Below are 5,315 nucleotides of genomic sequence, written 5' to 3'. Positions count from 1 at the left end.
ATTAAGTCTATATGACGTCTATTAGTCCGTAGTGATAATTGTAATATAAATTAATACACTGTATGGTTTTTTAAATGAATGAATATATATTTACAATATTTAAAATAGAAAGTGTACTGAACATATATCGACCAATCCTGTCACACACCCGATGTGTTAGACCTTTAATAACATATATATTATATTATATTATATAACATGTTATATTAAATATTAATTAATTCACTATTGAATTAGTACATATATCTTTGTGTAGTGTGGTGTCTGTAACAGATATTTTTTAGGCATTAATAAAGAATATCTACCCGTTTAGGTGATGTCATATGTGAGGCTGCATGGCTGAAATATTCAAGGGACTTTATACATAATCCCATCGATTGTAAATAGGTTAGCTACAAATATAAGATAAAATGTTGTTAATTCTCAGTGTCATCAAGATGTTCATGTATGTTGTCCCATGTGTATTTATCTAATTGTAATATATATAGGTGGTAAAGGATCTGGTTAGATTTACTATTTACTACCCCATTCACAATGTCATGTCACAGAAGTCATAATCTATGGAGTCGAATCTGGTGAATCAAATGCTTAGTTTGTGTGCTTAGGGTTAGGTTATTGTATCTTGTTTATTTTTGTTAAAGCTCATATGATATACAGCATACCCTCCATATAAATATAGGAAATTAAACATTTTTTACTCATTGAAAATGTATGTTTTTTATATTATGATTTATATTGAACAGCAAGTCTGCAGTCCCATCTAGAAGCTTGTTGACAATAACGCACATGTTGTATTTAACAAAGCCAGATCACATGCATTATTCATGGTGGTGGTCTAAACCATTTTACTGTGACCATTGACAAGGGTGTTGATTGTTAAAGCTTGTGTCCAGTTACTTCTAAGTGGCCTGAAATCCTACTGAATTCAGATTGATCCGATTGACTGATGATTTGTAGTGAATGTATATTGCCACTCAGGTGCATACTAACTTCATCCATGGAAAGTTTGATGTAATCCCAAAATGAACGAATCGGTAGTAGAAGCTGTAGACTAGAAGAACTGTGACATAATAAACTTCTACAAAAGAGTACAATAGATTCTTTATACACATGTATATTTTATTACACTAAACAAACGGAAACACGTATATCAATTGCTACAGTTACACTGTAAGGACCAATGATTACCAAGAGGTTGGTGTTTACTGAGCGGCAGACAAACACACCCACTGGGCTGCACATAATCAGGCATTTGAAGACCAGATCTTTATCATAATCTAGACAATGTCATTTAAAAAATTTAGGGTCCTCCCAGTTTTCCGGGACCTGTATGAACCCTGTTCGTATCACTGTAGGACTATCGTTCATTGTGCTGTCCATCAGTTTTGGCTCATATTTCCATTCCTAGGTCAATCCGTGTAGAGCCATCTGTAGTACATCTGCTGCCCTCTGTAGTCCATATTTACAAATTCATCATGTTGTCTTGCCTCTGTGTTCTTCATTTACCCGTTCATCCACTCAGCTGTTCTATGATCCATGGTGCTAGAAGACACGATAAAAATACTTATTTATCCAATACGACTGTAACATTAATATGGCATTTAATTGATCACCAATACATTATCAAAACATTTATGCAGTTCCACTCAACATCATTCAGCAAAGGCAGATTTATTTCTGCATTTTCCAGTCAATTAGAGTAGTCTATATTAGTATTATTACTACTAGTACTTATGACTATAGTATTAGTAATAGTTTATACATATGAGTAGTGGCTAGTGAGTAGTTATCGTATCGAAGATACGATCAAGAAGATTGCGTTTGGCGCAGTAATGTTGTCGTGCACGACTTGGTTCGATCTCTGGGAACCTCAACAGGGTCGGGCTTCTCGGGGCGGCCAGCGACTGACGTACATTGACCTACTCAGACGCGATACTGGCCTGCAGTCAGCCGATGAAATTCGGTTAATTATGCTGCACAGACCATCCTGGCATGCCATCACCATTCTTCCTAAGGAGACTCGACCTGATTGATTGATTGAGTAGTGTATCACTGACGCAGAGGGGGTCGTTGTCGTATCAGGTACTACAGATATATACCCGAGGTAGTTTTAGGTTGCTTAGTATAGTAAATGTTTATATTTTTATATGAGGTATGTTTAGGGTTAGGGTTAGGGTACACTTTGTGTATACATATATGTAGTACCTGATTATGATAACGACCCCTTGAGCATCACTGACACTGACAGTGTCAGTGACATTGAGTAAGTATCAAATCACCTGCTCTAACAACTGCTACAACCAAGACAAACTGCTGTATGCTTGATAGCACCTGGCGTTTCGCCTCCTTCTTTTCCGCTTCAGGATCCGCCTTAGCACCTTTAGGCTCTAATCGCATCATCCTGACAACGAAGAAGTCTTAATGAGAACGAATCGAAGTAACTGATCAAACTTGAGCAATGTGCGTTGAGGTCAAAGTTCAAAATGCGAGAGTTGCGCCCCTAGCGGGTGACGTAATAAAATAGTGCAATAGCACATAATTAATTACGCCTAGTTTTACAAATATTTTATATTTTCCGCGCTATAAACAAAAACATTGTGCACCATACCAAAATAATGGCAAAATAGGACCCCTTACTGACTTTCTCACTACATATGGAATATATTTATTAGTAGCGCATTTGGACATGACGTCATACAAACAACAAGTTGAACTACTTTTATATACCAGCGGAAGACATTTCGTCAGTGTTTATTTGTAAACGTTGTTTTCATGTGAAATTAACCATGAGAATTAATCTAAAAGGGGCCAATCGGCTGCACCTGGAGAACAGCAGAGCGTACAGATGTTGCTGCTGTTGTCATGTCCGCACTGGAACCATTTTTCTAGGAATATGGCATATGGTATTTTTTCAGACTGTTTTCACTGACTAACTTCCCTTTTCCTACTCGGCTACTGTACAGTGTACTGACTACTGACTACTGTCACAGTGGCAGTACTGACCACTATTTATAATAATTTATAGTGGCTAGTGAATTGTGACAGTATTAACGTCTATCCTGCCTCAGTGACCATTCTGTATATAATAACTAGTACTAGTAGTAGTAGTACTAGTACTAGTAGTAGTAGTATAGTGGATGGCTATCTAACTAACTGGTAATACTAGTATTAGTAATACTAATAGTGCTCTATAATATGGGTCTATGTCCCCCAGGGTACTGCCGGAACGTACCCTGGTCACTATGTGATATGGTTAGGGTTAGGGAGTAGGCGTAGGCGACTCCCTAGACTCGTTAGTGGAGTAGGCGAGGTACAGTCCGGCATATTAGATAGTACCAGGGTACGTTCCGGCAGTACTCCGGGGTACATAGACCCTCTCAGCGGTAATAGTGGTATTATGACATTACGTCATTAGCTAACAACTGTCGGTTCCAATACTTTTAGAGCTCTGGACCAGAGACGTATTGGATGTTATTACGTCTGACTCTCAGCTTGGCTTAGCTCTTCCTGGTGTAGCCCCAGGAGCGAAGGTGCTACACCAGCAGAGCTAAACCCAGCCAGGCAGTAACATGAAATCCTTATAACACTGTACCAGAGCAACTAACAAAATTGAGGTGTTCAGTTCGGTCAAAAGATCATATAAAACAAAGCTTCTTCATGCTACACAATCATTTCGTAGACTCCCAGCTTGAGTATTGTATAAACATTCTCATTTCACTTTTAGAAATTATATAAACACCTTAGAAAGAGCCCAAAGGACTGTGACCAAGCTAGTTCACTTCATCAGAAACCTTGACTATAACACAAGATTGGACATGCTAGGTCTATATTCATTGGAACAGAGGAGAGTGAGATGGGGATCTAATTGAAGTGTACAAAATTCTGACAAGCAACAGGGGTAGAAATAAGGAGAAAAAAGAGATGATCCATAAGACCATCTAGTTTGAAATTTAGATGGTCCTCCTAAATTTCAAATTGTTCTCTAAAAGTAATGCGGCGTGGAAGCGTACTTGAAAGAGATTTTACATGGTGATAACATGGTTTAATTATTTACCTACAATGAATGTATCAAACGATACAGTAATTGTTTATTGTAAATGGGACCAAAATATGCAATGGTCCATCGGACTATTGACTTTGAAAATCTGATGGTCCTCCTGATTATTTGATGACCCCGGACCATCGGACCATCGATTATTTCGACCCCTGAGCAAGAAACATACCAACAGTAGCCACATAGTTCGCACAGTCCTTGAAAAGTCCTTGAATTTGAGGGGAGTCCTTGAAAAGTACTTGAATTTAGTAAATGTTGATTTTGTGCTTGAAAAGTCCTTGAATTTCATGAAAATGTCCTTGAATATTTAGAAAAAATCCTTGCCTGTAATAAAAAGAAATTTTGTACCATCAATAATGTGCAAACCTCAATAAAGTGAAATTGAGTTAAATGAGCTTAAAAAGCTATATAGACACGATAGACAGTTAAATGATGATCACAAATTACAGTAAGTCAGTAATATCAGTCAGTAAATCAAGGTATGTTGTAGAAGTGATAGTGTTTAGAAGGGTTTATTAATGTGATCCAGGTAAGTTTTAGAGGTGACAGTGATTAAGAATGGGATTATTAAATTAATCCAGGTATGTTTTGTTCTGTGTATGAATTCCGATATTCCGATAAAATGTCCGATAAAATGTCCTTGAATTTCTGATAAAATGTTCTTGAAAAGTCCTTGAAAATTTTTTCAGTTTTGTATGAGCCATGAGCCAGTTTTTATGAGGTTAACAGGTGATTACTATGGGGAATCCACTGACACTGTTTTAGGACATCCAGGGTGCTAGTACAACATAGATCCTTCAACCAGAGGGTGGTAAACTCATGGAATGTTCTGCCAGCAACCATTGTTAAAGCTATAACAATAGATAATTTTAATGCTAGACTTGGACAACTATTAGAAGGTTATGAGTATCATATTAAGCTAGCTGAAGTACAGACCATTAACACTAACCTTACCCTAACCATGTTACAATTACGAGATGCAGAATACAGCCCTGGAAATTAGTTACACACATTTACAGTCATAAAAAATGAACCTGTTTAAATGGTTGATGTAAAATTGGATACAAGTAAAAATACAGTAAAAGATACAGTAAGATACAGTAAAAACCCGCGTATAAGAACATAGATTTTTCCAAGTTAGCCTCAACATGTTCTTATATAAATGGTGCTTACTGAAAAATTAGGCTCAAAAGGTTCTTAAATAGGTTCTTAATTGTTTCTACTTTTAATATGTACTAGCTGAAACCCGCGCTATGCGCGG

The 5,315-nt window shown here is 37.0% G+C and overlaps 1 long non-coding RNA gene across 1 annotated transcript; it reads right to left on the bottom strand.

Annotated features, from left to right (window-relative positions):
- Positions 1–1,096: 1,096 nt before the first annotated feature.
- On the bottom strand, positions 1,097–2,474 carry LOC106819794. The gene is made up of 2 exons (XR_001395494.1): positions 2,280–2,474; positions 1,097–1,542 (listed from the first exon to the last, which is right to left on the bottom strand). It is a non-coding gene; the product is annotated as an uncharacterized LOC106819794 (long non-coding RNA).
- Between the last annotated feature and the right edge of the window lie 2,841 nt (positions 2,475–5,315).

The sequence above is a fragment of the Priapulus caudatus genome, unplaced genomic scaffold (assembly GCF_000485595.1).
Source record: "Priapulus caudatus unplaced genomic scaffold, Priapulus_caudatus-5.0.1 Scaffold4490, whole genome shotgun sequence".
Lineage (NCBI taxonomy): Eukaryota > Metazoa > Priapulida > Priapulimorpha > Priapulimorphida > Priapulidae > Priapulus > Priapulus caudatus.
This window is presented reverse-complemented; position numbering and strand designations above follow the sequence as displayed.